The sequence below is a fragment of the Erpetoichthys calabaricus genome, chromosome 18, assembly GCF_900747795.2.
Source record: "Erpetoichthys calabaricus chromosome 18, fErpCal1.3, whole genome shotgun sequence".
NCBI classification, from domain to species: Eukaryota; Metazoa; Chordata; class Cladistia; order Polypteriformes; family Polypteridae; genus Erpetoichthys; species Erpetoichthys calabaricus.
In genome coordinates this window covers 40,182,734-40,200,345 of record NC_041411.2, presented here as the reverse complement: position 1 = coordinate 40,200,345, position 17,612 = coordinate 40,182,734, and the positions used below count along the sequence as shown (strand labels likewise).

The window sequence follows — 17,612 nt, the reverse complement described above, 5'->3', positions numbered from 1 at the left end:
AACAATAATAAGAATATTGTTAGATGATACAAAAGGGAAGGGGTGCTGCATATTAACAAAAATAAAAAGGATACAAGAGGATTAGAAGACCCAGAAGAAAAGTAGAATAACAAAGTGGTGCCATAGTTAGTGAATGACATCGCCTCAAAGTTTCAAGATCTCATGTCTAGCCTGGTGCCAATCTGTATGCAGTTTTCAGGTTTTGTTCTTGATGACTGTCTCTCTATATGATGCTTATTTATATTAATTAGAACCTTTAATTTGTTTGACATACTCTGTGACAGACTGGCAACCCATTCAATGTTGGTTCCTCCCTTTAACCTTAAGGCACTGGCACCTTGCAACAATGCAATGGGAAAATTGGGTTTAGACAGGCAAGCCATTCCCAAATTGCTAAGTACAGAAGCATGGATCTATGTAGCTTCTCTTTCTTCATCCTTTTTGCTCAGCAGCACTATAACCTGGTATTTTGATTTGTCATTTAAGCATATGCTTGCTTAACAACCATTGAAAAAACCAGCACACGCAACTATTGCCATTGGAAGGTCAGCATGCCACATACTGGCCAGTCATCAAAGCATTATCACTCAAATGCACCCAGCTATTGTGGATAAAATGCAAGAGATTTACGAGCGTCCCTTTTTGCATTCGCCAAATCTACGGATTATATCACACACGTACCCCTAATTCCTTCTCTATCAAACTCAGTGTCAAAGACAAAGCAAGTCCTAGACCTCTTTCTGCCAAACTGAGCCGTCATGTCAGAAACAAAAGAATTTTTGGCAGTTTGTCGATCCAGGATGTCTCAGAAAGGGAAAAATAAGAAGCATATTTTATTCTCTACGTTGTAAAAGAGGTGGAAATAAAATACATTTTGCTGCCAATCACTGTGATTCCTTTAGCCATTTGACGTTCCATCACCAAATGACCTATTGAAGTGCTATTTTCCTGATGCCTGCTGACCTCAATGACCCATGACTTCAGCGCTGCTCTTTATCGACCTTTGCGTTACAGCATTCTCTCATTATCTTAAAACCTTCACATCCTGAAAACAATTAAACTGATTTGTGTAGACCTGAATGTTAAAGCTGCTGTACGTCACCCTAGGCAGCCTGGCCTTTTTAAAAGCCAACTGCATTCAGCAGTTGAACCCCATCCTTCCTGCAAAGTTCATGACGGCAGGTGGGGGCGACATTTGCCAATCAAAGTCCCAATGGTGTGTTGGGTCTTGCAGAGGGAAACGTCTTAGCTGTCGTTAATTGATACTACGTAACCATTTACTTAAATTAGTAACATTAGAGGGTATGAGGAACTTGGAAGACTGAAAGAATGTTGAGAATAATTATTAAAAACATGTATTGTGTATATATACACACACATATAAACATATATATATATATATATATATATATATATATATATATATATATATATATATATACATACATATATATATTCATTGCATTCGTAGTCTGAGTCTCGATGACCTGAATTGTGTGGGTGGTTACCTACCAGGTAACGCTTGTGGTTGGTCTGCCATTCGGCAAACATCCGCCACGGTGCCCTCTTTCAGTTGCGAGAAGCAGATCATGGAATGTTGCATAGTTTACTGTCAAATAAAGCAAAGAGTACGCAACACGTGTTTCGCCCTCATTTGGGCTAATCAGGCGTACACACTCTACTGCTCCCCTCTCAGGGAATCGAACCTCGAACGTCAGCGTCAGAAACGAAGCCCCTTTACGCTGCACCACAGTGTGTGGTTCGTTTATTTGACAGCCTGTAGGTCCGGAGTAATTACATTCATTGCATTCGTAGTCTGAGTCTCGACGACCTGAATTACCCTAACGTGGTAACGGGTCAAAAAGCAGAAACCAACCCCAGACAGCATATTTGACTTTTAATGGATACGCTCACTAAACTGAAACACCTAAAAATACACAACTTTGAAATGTGACGGGTAAGTAGAATAACCTGAAGTCCTGATAAGAATGGACAAACATCATCAAGATGACGTCTGGGCTGGAATTTAAATCCAGTAATCATGGAGCTGTGAAGTGTGCTAAGCACACCATACCACTCCCTTCCCAATGTATAATATATACTAAAAAATAAACGGAATGCCATACAAAATGACATTATGAATGACTGTATATGCATTAACATATTTATATTTGCATTTATATATCCAATGGAGTTTTATCACTTAATATCTGTCTATGTACACACAACTCTGAGACCATCCAGTAGGAAACACGTATATGACAATAACCTAAAAATTGCAATTTAAAATTTCTCAACTGTGAATCTCTTCTGGTAATTTGGCCAGCAGAGTTGAATGTTTACCTGAATGCTCAAGTTAGCTTTCTTTAAGAACAAAAAACTGGGGTGACGTATTTAAGTGAAGAATAACAAAACAATCTGCCATCATTTAAAACCTGTCCAATCAGGGTGGTCTTCTGATTTCAGACTTTTTCATTTAAAACTAAAGATGGGCTCAAAAGAAGAATTTTTTGAATGCTTAATCTGTGACCCTACACCAGACCATAGCTACCTAAATCACGGGTCTGAGAAGACAAAAGTGTCTGCGGACCACACAGACATGGCAACTGTGAGGATCTCCATTTACAGTCAAAAGACCACCAACCACAGCAGACTGAAAGAGAGAATGGGCCCGAATATCAGAGCCAGTAGCTGCCACCACCCCACCCAGGCACTTGAGCCCAAGTAAATCTTCTCGGACTCTGATCCTGTATTTTCTCTAATTGCCATTTTAAGTTTATTTCAAGACAGTACACACAAATTTGGATTCACTATACTTCTTGTTATAATTTTTAAAGCTTTTTTCAATTATGGTTTTATTCTTATCCCATTCAGGATCTCCCTTATTTAGAGCTCTAAAGCAACAATGACTTACATAAAAATAATAAAAAATACAAAATACAGTATATTGTTATAGGATATTTACTCTTTATAGTGTTACCGACTACACTTTTTAAATTAATTTTTACTAGCTGAAATACCCATCGTTGCCCGGGATGAAAATAACGTGTTTTTATTTTTTTTTTAATTGTTTGAGAAAATTATAATTAAAAAAAATGCAACATTAAAAATAAAAATAAATGAACAAACAATGAAGACTCACTAATGTGCTTGTCTTGTGGTCTTGTATGTATGCTATCATCCAGTTGACGCTCAGAACCGGCCAACTCTATTTAATTTCAAAAGCAACAGGGGTGCGGTGGTGGTGCTCACACATAAAGAATGCTGGCAGTCACCTCCAGTTCACCCTCTGGTGGTCGTTCTGATTGTCAACTGGATGATAACATGCATACAAGACTGTAAGATCACATCCCACCCTAGCTAGAAGGGGGGGCGGGGGGGGGGGCTTGGCTTTAGGGTTGATTTCACCCTACAGTATTTTTAGTTGACCAATGAGAAACCAAGTGTACCAAGTTTCATGAAAATCGCTCCAGCCGTTTGGAAGTGATGCTGGAATATACATACATACATACACACACACATACATTGACTTTTATATACAGTGGAAACTCGGTTTGCGAGTAACTTGGTTTACGAGTGTTTTGCAAGACGAGCAAAAATTTTTAATAAATTTTGACTTGATAAACGAGCGAGGTCTTGCAGTACGAGTAGTATGTATACGCTTTGTCTGCTGAGCGTCATGTGATCACAACTGAGCTAATGGTTCTTCTCTCTCTCTCTCGCTGCGGGATTGTGGGCAATTGTCTCCTATTCTCCGTCTGAGTCGGTGTGCCTCACTCATACAGTCAACATCCGTATGAACATATACTGTTTAGTGCAGCATTAGCATTGTGACTGTGTGTGTGTGTATGTGTGTGCACACGCGTGCTCGTTTTGTGTGTGTGTGCTGTGACGTGTGAGTCCCCGTCTTGCACCCTAAAACACGAAGCTGAGTCTCAGTACTTTAGCAACAACCAGCTTTATTCAGCTTGAAACAGCAACAGCGCGGTTATTTATTGTAGCGGGATCTGCCGCTCTCCTATACACAGACACAGCAGTCAGGCAGGGCCCTGCACATTTATAATGTTCCTTGTTCCTTGTATCACCCATCGACGCCAGGCGCTTATAGCATGTCTGCGATCTTTTCGGATTCGCTTTTACGGTGAACTGCTACAGCGCTGGGAGACTGCGATTGCTTTGGGATGCTTTTCCGCGTGTCGTCCCGTTGGGTGGAATCCCACAAGAGTTAAGAAACTCACTCACACCAGCCATGATTCTTTTCAAAGGTAAAGTGCAAGTTAATTTGTTTTATGTATTTTTACTTTATATTTTGTATTAATCATTTTTATATGAATAGTTTTGGGTTGTGGAACAAATCATCGTAGTTTCCATTATTTCTTATGGGGAAATTCACTTTGACATACGAGTGCTTTGGACTACGAGCACAATTCCGGAACGAATTATGCTCGCAATACCGAGGTTCCACTGTATGTAGATTATAGAGTATGTACTCTACGCAGTGTCATAGACAAGACATTATTTTTTACTCTGCATAATGTCATAGACTAAAGCCTGTGATGCTGTTGTACCAGGAAATTTAAATATTCTCAGTAGCATATATTGATTCATTAAAAAAAATCCCTTCAAGTATATTTCTTAAATAATGTTTCATTAATACACAAATATATTTCAACTAGCAGATTCAATTCTGTGCTTTAACCGCTAAAAATGACAGAATGATGCTCCTGGTTTGGCGACTTGAATACAGCATGTGCCACTGCACTGTAGGGGCTTGGTAGCACATCCTTGGAAATTAAGGAAAAAGAACATTTAAGACTGAAATCAGGAAACACTTCTCTGTGCAAAGCGTGGTTGAAGCAGAAACCTTGAGAACCTTTGAGTATCTGGATGAAACATTGAGACAGCTAAACAAAGAAGCTTGGCGGACTGAACGGTTTCCTCTCATTTGTTAAATTTCTTACATACTTAGGCAGATAATCCTGCCAGTCAGGAGCTGCAGTACTCCAGACATGAGAGGACCAATGCCTGAACCAGAAATTGTACTGTACTTGTGGATGTTGTACAGAGCGAATTCACTTGAGCAATTGACAGATTGTAATATGATCACTGAAGGCCAGTTGGTCATTGGTCATCATCTCAATGTTGTGTACTGACTTGGTTGGTGTTACTGAAAATGAGCGAAGGTTTACAGAGGTAGGGTATTGAATAGACGGACAGTATGGTCTTTACTTGGTGTAAAGTAAATCCTGAAGAAGGTTAGAGGACTGACAATGGAAAAAGTATTGAGTTTCTTCTGTTGTGCTTAAGAATACAAAGACATTCTTTTTTTTCCATTGTTCTTGTCAGTTAAGAGTGTAAACTACTGCCAATAATTATGCTAAGGGAATGTCTTCATAGCATTTTACTTTCATTTACACTCCGAGGCAGGAGGATGGCATTTCAACTTAGCTACTAGTTAAAAGAAATGAATTCCCGAGGTAGTGGATGCACCTGGTGCGGTCAATCCAAACCATTGCACTCCTCATATTATAGTGACGACAATACAGTATGTGAAAGCCATGATGGCAGAAGCTCAATTTCAGGCAATGGGAGACAACACATCCCAGAAATACAATAAGTCAGAACTGCTCCTTTATCTGTTAACTAACTAGCATCAGTGGTCAGTTGCCAATACGTCTTCTGACACGGGTGCCACTACCCAGAAATGGCTTTCAATGGTGACATTGGCTAACGGTGAGTGAGAAATGACTGTCTGGATTTGAGGGGGAGTTATGCAAACAGCAAAGACTCACTCAGAGTATTGTCCTCTCTGTATCGTAGACGTGGTACAATAAACAGTTGTACACCAGTCAAATAACAAAAGCAACCTGCGCTTGTATTAGGTAAATTTGAGAGCTAACTGGCCGTAACATTTCTGCCTCCTGGCCTACAGCAGCATGGTGAGAAGTGCTAGAAACCGTTACATGTAACTATCCACCCTCCATGTTCTGTAAAACAAGCCACGACTTTCATAGAGAAGGAAATTCCATCATTTAATTCAAAACGTGTATTTAAAAAGAACTTTACAAATATAGATATTCTGAAAGTATTGTTCCTCTTAAGTCTAAATTATTGGAGGAAAAACTAAAACCTACGAGTATCACATCGCAAGACAGTGCTTTTTAACTAAAAGAGTTTTGTTATCAGCTCGCAGACAGAGTAACGGATTGCGAACCTCCTCTGCACCGGCTTCTTCAATCCGTCTTTGGGAATGTGATTTATCTCCTTTGTGTGCCTGCCTCGGTTCCCACTCACATCTTCGTGTTGACAGACAAGGTCACCACCCTTGGACAGTCGCAGTGTGATAATGGGCAATTAGATGGTCTCGGCTGGATACCGGCAGGCATACCAGACCAGCTGTTGAATGCCGCAAAGAGCAGCTAACAAACCTACTAAATGCAAGTTTGGTGTGTTACTTGCATCACCAAAATTAAAAATAACAATGAAAATAAGCCAAGGAAGGTTGGTCCAGAGAAAAGAGACAGTTTCAGATGCTTTTTTCACTTTACATCTGTGACAAAACACCCAATTTTAATTAGATCGGTGTGTGTGCCGAGTGTTAAACTATCACGTCTTATAAGTGAGCGCTCTATACTCAAGACGCGTTTCCTTGCAAATCACAAAAAATAATCTCTGTGCTCACCTATACAAATGGTAATTGCTTTTAGCTGAGACAGAGCAAACTTCAATCACACATTCTACATTTGGTAATTGGCGAAGATAAGAGAGGGGAAAAGAAAAGGAGACTTACATTATGTTAACACAACCCATAAACACATCAAGCTGAAGGGGAGAAAATTTCAAATAAAACAAAAAAAGCATAGTGGAATACCAAACAGGGAAAGGCAAAATGACAGATACAATACACTGATACCACAGAGTTCATTTAATCCATTTCAGGCCACTGCTATTTTACTTGAAGCGGTAAAAAAAAAAGACAAATAAAATACAAATAAAAGCACATGAGCATGTCAAAGAATCCACTAAAAGGATTAGGAAAGCTCTCCTTTACTCAGAATAAATTCTACATACTGAGAACTCGGGGACGGGCCAGCATGCGTGCCAGATGCAAATTATCTTTGCCTTCAGAATGATCCACCATCAGTTACAAAAGTCAAATGCTGTGGGCAAGGCATTGGTGACTTATAGACAGACACATATAACAAACTTTACTTGTCCCCGGGCAAAAATCAATACACAGTATGTCACAATATTAATTAATCCATATCGTAAAATATTCAGTGCTTTGTATTGCTTGAAATGGTGAGTCCAGACAGACAGACAGACAGACAGACAGACAGACAGACAGACAGACAGACAGACAGACAGACAGACAGACAGACAGACAGACAGATAGATAGATAGATAGATAGATAGATAGATAGATAGATAGATAGATAGATAGATAGATAGATAGATAGATAGAACTTTATTTGTGTCCAGGGGGAAATTTGTCTTTTTTACAGAAGCTCTTTAAATAAATAAACAAACACTTCAGTCAGAGTAAGTTCTGACATGGCTGTTACAGTCCTAGTCTAGCATTATGTAGATGTAGTGCTGTTGGTATAAAGGAGCCCCCATAGTGTTTCTTGACACACTTCTGCTGAATGTTCTTATACTTTACTTTTGTCTCCTGTTTACTATGTGTAAAGCATTACTTTCAAGTCTTGTTGGGTCAGCTGTTTTGGGTTTTATTATACATAAAAACAGGAGTTTAGCTTTTATACACGTTATTTTCCAATGTACAACTATAAACATAAGAAATCTGAGAAGTAGCTTTTGTTGTTCAAGAAACTTTCTGTTGCACAGTCAGAAATCAATGAACACCCTGAGGATTGCTAAGACTAAGACTAAGAATGTATAGGTGAGAAATCACAAGAAGGTAAACATTTGGAAATCGCATTCTGTCATATGAGTCACATACCTGAGCACAGTACTCCTTATCATTCTAGTAGGTTCTGAGGAGGTAAGATGATTGCGTGGTTCATTTAAAGAAAAATTTAAAATAAAATAAATAAATAAATTAAAAAAAAAAAAAAAAATCATTTCTGAATTTCCCCTTGGGATTAATAAAGTATCTATCTATCTATCTATCTATCTATCTATCTATCTATCTATCTATCTATCTATCTATCTATCTATCTATCTATCTATCTATCTATCTATCTATCTATCTATCTATCTATCTATCTATCTATCTATCTATCTATCTAAAGATATGTATGTTGCACTGATTTGGTAACAATATATTGCATGTAACATCTCCTCATGAAATGCAAGACCTAAAACTAATAGCAATCAAAGTCCTATAATTCCCCGGATTTTACCCATTATTCATATAGTAGTATATCAGTCTATAACACTATTTAAAGCCATGTCACATTAGAGAAGTTTTTCAGCGAGTTGTAGCCTTCATTTACATAATTTTAGTGAGTCGGTGCTGTACTCCAGTGAATCTAGTCACATAATGCAAAATGCCCAGTGACTCTCCAAGTACCATTCAACTCACTACCTGTTTGGTTTTTGTCTTAAGTCAAAGGCGAGCTCTTTGTACATACAGTATATATGGCAACGAAGAATAAGGAGCGTGGGTTTTTTGACCTGATCAACCTGATGTCTCATATTTATTTACCACAGCAGAATGGAGAAAAGAAATTAAAAGGGCAGAGATTAAGGCAGAACTCTCTGTACCTGTTAACCCATTGTACTGGGCCGGCTCCATCAGGCAGCACAGTATTGGCTGTCACAAAAAGGGGTGAGTACGACTGTGCTGGAAGGGTGGCATGCAGCTGCTAAATGTAACATGCCCAGTGATTTTCAGTTGAGTAAACTAACATGATCTGGTGCAGAGATCAGCAATTTCAGTTGGCAAGTCTGACATACCCAATGACTACAAGTTGCATAATTTGACATTGGCTTTACAAAGCACATATATTAACAGTATATTAATCTATATATATCTGTATATATATATATATATATATATATATATATATATATATATATATATATATATATATATATATATATATATATATATGTGTGTGTGTATGTATATATGTAGATATATAAATTTGCAGCTGAAAATCCACAAAGGGAGAAAAAATGAATCACGTATCATAAAGTGGTTTTTATTCCTGAGCTTTCAACCCCTGCCATTCTACAATCACATCAACACAATATTCCCTGCAATCCAATTCACAATGGAAAAAGAAATTAACCGACACATCAGCTTCCTGGACATCTACATCAAAAGAAATAATGACCACCCCTGACCCTGTTTACCGTAAAGAATGCTACGCAGACAAGATATTACACTTCACCAGCAACCACCCGGTATCTCATAAACAGAGCTGTGTTAAAACTCTATTCAGAAGAGTCCACTCCCATTGTAATACGAAGGAAACAAAAATGAATGAGAGACACTCTCTCTTCCATTTTTTCACTTCAAATGGATACTCAAAAACATTCATTAATCGGAGCTTACACAGAAGACGCCAAAAAACTCAGCAAACAATTGACTTGAATCAGAACCCCCACCCCACCTGGCACTCACTCCCTTATCACCACAAGGTGTCTGAAGGTACGGCGCGCATCCTGGCCAAGTCAGGCGTCAGAATAGCACACAAACCCACGAACAATTTGTGCACGGTCCTCTATAACGCTAAAAACAAGAAATCAACAGCAGAAACACGAAACGCAGTTTATAGCATTCCATGCAGTTCTTGCCCAGCGGTATACATAGGACAAACTTCAAAAAGAATCGCAACATGTATACAGGAACATCACAACGCCGTCAGAAGAAAGGACTCACTTTCATTGATCTACACGCATACTAAATCAACAGGACATACATTTAACTGGGACAATGTACAAGTAAAATTTAAGGCCAGTACTAAAAGTGCCAGAGAGCTGGCCGAATCTTGGCTATCAAATGAGAATGCCATCAACAGACACTTGGACATAAATCCAGCATATGCAAACTTAAGAAGAACATGTTCATAATAAATAAACCGAGGTTCCACTATACATATGCATATACACACACATTTTTTCCCCATTTACTACATAACAGCAACAAAAGTGAAACCTAAGGTTGGCAAAAAACATCTGAGAGTGTGATTTCACAGTTCACCTATTTTATGTATGCTCAATAAAACTGCAGAATTACAAGGAGTGTTCTATGAATTACTACACATTATAAATACAAGTAACACTTCAAACCCCACTATTGGCTTGCTGTGTGACCCTGAACAAGTGAATTAATCTTCAGTCGATTCCAGGGTATTAAAACACATACAAATGCATTGCTGTAAAATGTTATTGAGTTTAAAAGTTGCTATAAAAATTAAAAATAAATAAATAATTGACTAGCCTCAAATACTTTAAACTAAAAGTGATTGTAGATACTATAAAATGTTTTAGTTTAAAGACTACTTCTTTTTAGCTTGATTTAGCTAGAGCTATGCTATTACATAATATTTAAACACTGCAGCTCCTGCTTTCACCTGATTTGCAAAAAGTCAACCCTAATTCCAATGCCAGGACATGGCCCAGAATTTACTGCCATAATTCTTCTATTTGCGTAGTGAGCAGTTTATCATCCCTGTTTGAGCTGTGATGTTGTTGCACATTTATAGAGTCGTCATTTGCACAGTGTTATGCCCTACTGGCTCCAGAACCTTTTCCAGAGGGCAACTTGCAGCTTCCCAGCTATTCTGATAGCTAATTAGGACTCTAGTTGTATCAGGGGAGAGTATTAGCCAAGCACAGAAGCAGGTGTTTCTTCAGGAGGATTGCTGTCCACTGGCGTAATTTGAACATTTGACCAATTTTTTTTTTCTTTTAACAAATGCCTTTGTGAACAAGTTCACGGAGGAAGAAATTCCCTGTGGTTTTACAAAAGAGTGCCCTTGCCTGAACCCACAAATTAGATGCAAAAACTGACTGTGTCTCCATCATGAGCTCCTAATATCACACAGCAAAGGAAAGCTATCAGAGCTCTTCATTATGGGATTTGAGCAGAGCCGGAGTCCTCACAGAGAAGATAGCTTTCTGGTTTTGCTTAATAAAGACCACGGCGGTGTGCACCATATGGGCATGCGTATTCTCTATTCCCAGTGTGATCACAACCTAACAATCTGCAGAGCAATTGATGACTTTATTCAAACCCTTATCAAGTTATCACTTCTTTTAGATGAAGCTACGATCAAAGATCAAATTACAACCTACACGGTGTGTCTATTTCTGCTTTAAATGTTAATCAGTGAAATCGCGCAAGAAACAGGGGTGCATGCAGGGGGATCAAAAGGCTTTGAACATAAACCTGAAAAGGGTCTTCTAGTGAGGTGATTCTAAAAAGTGGTGAAAAGACTAGCTCATGTGGAACTCACATATTTTAACAAAAAGCTAACACTTGTATACTTGCTAATACTTGCTGATAGTATAATAAGCAATGGGTCTTTGGTAATTGAGTCTTGCATATGTACTCAGCGGCATAGCTAGGGTTTTCAGCGCCCGGGGACAACTGAAGATTTTGCGCCCCCTCCTGTTTGCCAAAATGCAATGGGGAAGGGAAAGAAACATCAATTTAGCGCCCTCTGGATGCAGCGCCCGGGAACAGATGTCCCCTTTTGCTCCCCCCCTAGCTACGCCACTGTATGTACTAAGATCAGTGCCCTTCACATGCTATAGTTCCATTATGGTCAGATGTCTCTAGAAGATAACCTAAAGTTGGTCTGGTCTTCAACACTGCCGACAGTAGATAAGGTTACAACCGTGGAGTTGTGACTGTTCTGGCACCGTGGGGATGCACAAAAAGATTGTACGAGGACCACTAAGTGGATATGGGAGGCACATCTGGTAAGATCTAACTAAAGAAATTTCCAGCAAAAAAAAAAAAAAACTAAAAGGGAAAAGTCAGAGAGCAATGTGAGGATGAAGTGGAAATCCACCAAGTTAGAGACAGGGAGCTCAAAATGGCGACTACTTACATTGTTGTGCTGATGATAACATAAGCTGCAGCATCCAGAAATCTGCATCTGGCGACCTAAGATGTGTTTAGCAAATGAATCCAGGTACAACTTGGTGTCGCAATAAACTTTTAAGATTTGCCCCTCTGCCCAAAAAAATCTCGCTATGGCGCGTTGTTCAACAATGGTACAATCCAAATCCATGTTCATTTGACATTGGCTTCAAGTAGACTGACAGCAGAACACCGTGCTGTACATATTCAAACTACCCATAAGCCACTAAGTACATGTTGTAATGCATCAACTTCTATCCATTACAGTAACTGCATAATTTTCAAATTACCTTTATTTTATGATTTAAGTAAAGGTAATTTCTCTCGTATCTGTTCAAAATACATTTTATAAGGGTTACCTATTCATTACAGTTGGTGTTTTGTCTACTATAGGGTGTGTAAGAGCCATTTTCCTAGTTATATAAGATTCATAAATATCTTACTAGATGACAATGCATAATCTATGGGAGGTTCCTATAACCCCCATAAGTAGAATTGAATTGGTATATTCTTGCCATTTCTAACAGCTTTGAGTAAATATTATTCTTCAGTTAGTGACAGACTTGCCATGAATAAGGTGTGGAAGGCATAAGGTTTTAAACCGTGCCTGGGCACACGTCTATGTGCCAACCAGCCTATGGGGCTTTTGAGTGTGTGAAGTAAACATGTAAGAGAACAGCACTTAATTTATGTGCTGTGCCGTACGTTTAAAGCGTACAGAAGAAGAAGCTAAGAATCTTTAAGTATATAAGAATTTAAGAATCTTTAAGTAGAGAAGAAGAAATAAAGAACCTTTAAGTACAGGAATAACTAAAGTTTCTCAAGAAAAGCTAAGTTTAGAGAAGATACTTTTTTCCTTTTTTTTTGCCTTTTATTCTATGTGTGTAACTATTTTTTCTTTTATTCTTGCGTGGATTATTTGCTTTTAACTTTCACTAAATATTTTTAAAATGAACTTTTGGACTTTGAGATTTCTTTCGGCATGCGTTTTACCCGTGCTTAACCTCACCTTATATTTCAGCAGCTACAGGGTGTAAGGTAGGTCTATGTAGTCAACGATTTACTATCATCATCTTTTTTTACCGTGTTGCTTGATTGGCATCGACAATGCACTGTCAAGGCATGGTCTGACGCAAGGTATAAAATCAGGTTGTGTTTCAGAATAAATTGTAATGGAGAATAAGTGAGACAGTAGATGTTCTCAGGATTAGTTATGAGTCAGATAATTCCAATCTTCAGGAACAATCAAACAAGAAATTCAAGGACCAAGCCAGTGCATGCCCGTTTACGTTCAGATTTTTTAGGTGTTGAGGTTGCGGTCCCAAAAGACACACGTAATTAGTCAATATTATGCTAATTGGCTTTGGTGGCTGCAGCAATGAGGGTAACAAAGCTGTTAATTATCCACATCTGCTTCTCGACAATATGTGCTTTACACTGCACAGGTTCGACTGAAAGGATTCTCTACCAATCTGTGAATTCAAAGAGATACAAACCCCGCCCTACCAAACCCCAAACCACTCCCCCCAGACTTGGCCTGACTGTGAAAAGCTACCTCCACAGGAAATGCTACTGTATGTCAAAGAAGACATCAAGTCCGTTGCAGAGGACCGACTGTACAAGTAAGATAAATGGTTTAATTTGGAATGATTTATGGAAGTTAAAACAAGTGTATTAGTGTTCAATGAAATTATGTTGAAAAATAAAACTTTTCTTAATTGGTCAGGCTCAATCATTCTTGATCACCCTTTGCATATTTGTAACATAAATGGCTGCATCACAACTACTTATCTCTTTTCAAATCAACTTGAATTTCAAAAGGGTGTACTCTATAACACTGATAGCTTTAAACGCAAAATGCAAAAACCTCAATACACTCTGACAAAATGTCTCATGTAAAAATGCCATCAGTTCTACCTTACTTTATTCTGAAGACTTTTCCTTTCATGCACAAATGACTATGTGGGACTGTGCTGTGTCCTTACCAGTGTGACCTGCCTCTTTTAGGCTTAAATCTCTTGTGAAAACATCTTATTTGAAACAGCAGACTCAGATAAGTAGGTCTGAAAAGTTTTTAATACTCTCTATAATTCTTTAAATCGCAGTTAGCAAAACAGAGCTGAGGGGAGAAATGTGTCAGAACGTTTGCTGAAAAACAGAAAAGTAATATTTATTTATCTAGATAGGATGGCTTCAGTCCAATGGCTTCTAGTAACTGCTAGATTTACACTGACTTCAGCTAGGAAAACATATAGCTATTTATAGGCATAAATGCTGCACGTCAACTGGTAGGCAGCATGGCCTAGTGGTGAAGCCACTGGACCATACACCAAAAGGATCATTTGTATCGAGCGAAATTGACATATTTAATGCACTGATGTCAGAGTATTGAAGTCGCTCAATTACATCGCTTCAAGATCATAATTATAGTTAGAAGTGTGACCACAGCAGAGTGCACACACTCAAATTCTTCTGTCACTATACTGGCTTCCAGTTAGGTTTTAAAACAGATTTTCTTTTTTGAAATAAACATTTGGAAATGGCTTAGTATGCTCTTTCCTTACAGAACTTATTAATGTATATTTAACAAAACATATGCTGTGATCACAAGATGCAAGTCTGTTTAAAATTCAAGATTAAGTACAGTAGGGGGCCCTGTGTTCAAGTATAGGTCCTTCAGTTTCCAGGATGATGGGTCTCAGTCTGTAAATTTTAGTTTAGCATTGCCAACTCCTGTTACAGACGCCAGCATAGCTTCTCATCACATACCACAACACAACACAAGTACCTGGGACCTAGGAGGGATAACTGGGCCATATTGTCTTTTTAAGAGTGAGTTGTTAGTGGGAGGCCAGTCATTACCTTCTCATTACTTTGGTTATTGGGTATTCTGTATTTATTTGTAATTGCATATTGCATTACACTGGATAGTGTCTGATGCGTTACTGAATGTTATTTAGTTTTTTTTATATATGTTTAAGATGAATAATCTGATGTTTTCGTTTTACACGGCTAAATGTGTTTATTTAAAAACAAATAGTATTATTTCAGTAACATGTATGTGTTTTCTGTATACAGAGAATCTTTGTGTGTATATACACACACACACACATTTATACATGGTATGTATGTATGTATATATATATTTGACAGTAAACTATGCAACATTCCATGATCTGCTTCTCGCAACTGAAAGAGGGCACTGTGGCGGATGTTTGCCCAATGGCAGACCAATCAGAAGCGTTACCTGGTAGGTAACCACCCACACAATTCAGGTCGTCGAGACTCAGACTACGAATGCAATATATATATATATATATATATACACACACACAATAGAATAGAATAATAGAACACATATTTATTTAAAACAGACCTAATGGTACAATGGTAAGTCCATCTGTTTAGATTGCGTCATGCATTTATGAACCTCTGTTCACTGGATATGCTTTATAACTCTTTGTCTTTATGCGTCTTGTTGCCTTTTTCCTTTGGACATTGAATATTCAGGCCTTCTGGACGCCAGATGACGGAACATCTGAACACATGGAAGTATGCTACACGGTTTACAGTCTTACACCGGCCACTTGCCTCAGCACATTGAAATTTGTCTCCCTCCTGTGGACACCGGATGGCATTATGCCAGATGGAGAGACATCTTATTGCTTTATTTATAGAGAGGAGGAGGTTGGGAGCATGTGCTGATGGCGTGTTGTTGCACTCAACACACGACAAGCCACCTGGACTGGGATCTGAGTGTAGTGAACACACTGGAATACATACATACAAGTATATTATATACATATATATATATATACATATATTTTATATATACATACATATATTTTATATATACATATATTTTATATATATATATATATATATATATATATATATAAATATTATATAAATATATATAAATATTATATAAATATATTATATCCATCCATCCATTTTCCAACCCGCTGAATCCGAACACAGGGTCACGGGGGTCTGCTGGAGCCAATCCCAGCCAACACAGGGCACAAGGCAGGAACCAATCCTTGGCAGGGTGCCAACCCACCGCAGTATATTATATACATATATTTTATATATAAAATATATGTATATATTATATACATATATTTTATATATAAAATATATGTATATAATATACTTGTATGTATGTATTCCAGTGTGTTCACTACACTCAGATCCCAGTCCAGGTGGCTTGTCGTGTGTTGAGTGCAACAACACGCCATCAGCACATATATATATATATATATATATATATATATATATATATATATATATATATATATATATATATATATAAATGGTTGTGAAACGAGTAAAATTTTCAATGATGATTGATTACAAAAATGACACTTGATTAATTGCACATTCACCCAAGGTGGTTCAATGTCCTGTAGCCCCCTGCTCTTAGCTGCTCAAAATGTGAAGACTTGTGCTTTTCATATAAATCCTTGATACATGATGCAAATATCCTATGGGAAGGTACTGTGAAAGAACTGTCAGACCTCACTGAATGGTGTTTCTCAGTCTTGTATTGTCAACTCTATTTTGAGGTCTTCAGTCTAATGTGATCCATTTTGCAATTAACAGTGGTAGTTGTGGTAACAGTGGTATTTTGTTTCATTCATGTACATAAGTCGAGTTGTACACTCATGGATTGCAGTTTTTAACAGTAGCATCATGGAAGTTTGCTCTTAAGGTACAAGCCAAGGACTTTGTACTTCTATAATATTTATTTTATTTCTGGAGGATGGTGTTTAAGAAAGAGTACTACACAGGCTAAGGACCACTTCTCTTGTGTACAACCACATTGATATATGACTGCACTTATGTAAAAACTAGAGAACATTTTCAGTTAGCTCTGTGTTTATTTCAAAACTACGTAATTTGAAGGCAATCTTTAAAATTGGAATTGTTTAATAATGTCATTCTCGATGGAGGTACACCTGTCCAGTTGGAAAACTATAGGCTTAGACAACAAGGAGTGATAAAGAGCATGGTTAAGTAAAAATAACTCATATCTTTGAAATGAATTGCACTCATTAACACGCTACTTTGACAGACTTTTATATATACATTCTACTCTACACTGTATATATAAAATCGTAATCCTAAAAGTGCAACAATTTTATGTGACGTTTTTATGTCACGCTTTAATTCTGGTTTATTTTAAAACCTCCATATGTATGTTTGGTATCATTTTTTTCAGGATTTATCAAACTTTAATGTGATGTTGTTAGATTTTCAGATTCTTATTCTGTTTTTAAATTATAAACTAAAATATCAAGAAAGTCATGGTTTAAGGAAGTTAAAACGAATGGATTGCTTATTTAGTCTCTTATAAATAGTCATCGAGCATAGTGGACCTCAGTTTAACAGGAATACACCAATCGGTAAGAGAGTAAATATTTTTTTCTCATTTCATGATTTTTACTCCATTAAATAATAATTAATTTTTTTTTACATATTCATAGAATTTTGTGATTTTGATTCCAATAAATAATAATTTTTCTTTTGTACATTTACAGATTTT

At 37.5% G+C, this 17,612-nt stretch overlaps 1 protein-coding gene across 2 annotated transcripts in view; it reads right to left on the bottom strand.

Moving 5' to 3' along the window:
• Window positions 1-17,612, bottom strand: part of LOC114668853 (plexin-A1-like) — a 727,343-nt gene that overhangs the window by 94,354 nt on the left and 615,377 nt on the right. The window lies entirely within an intron of this gene.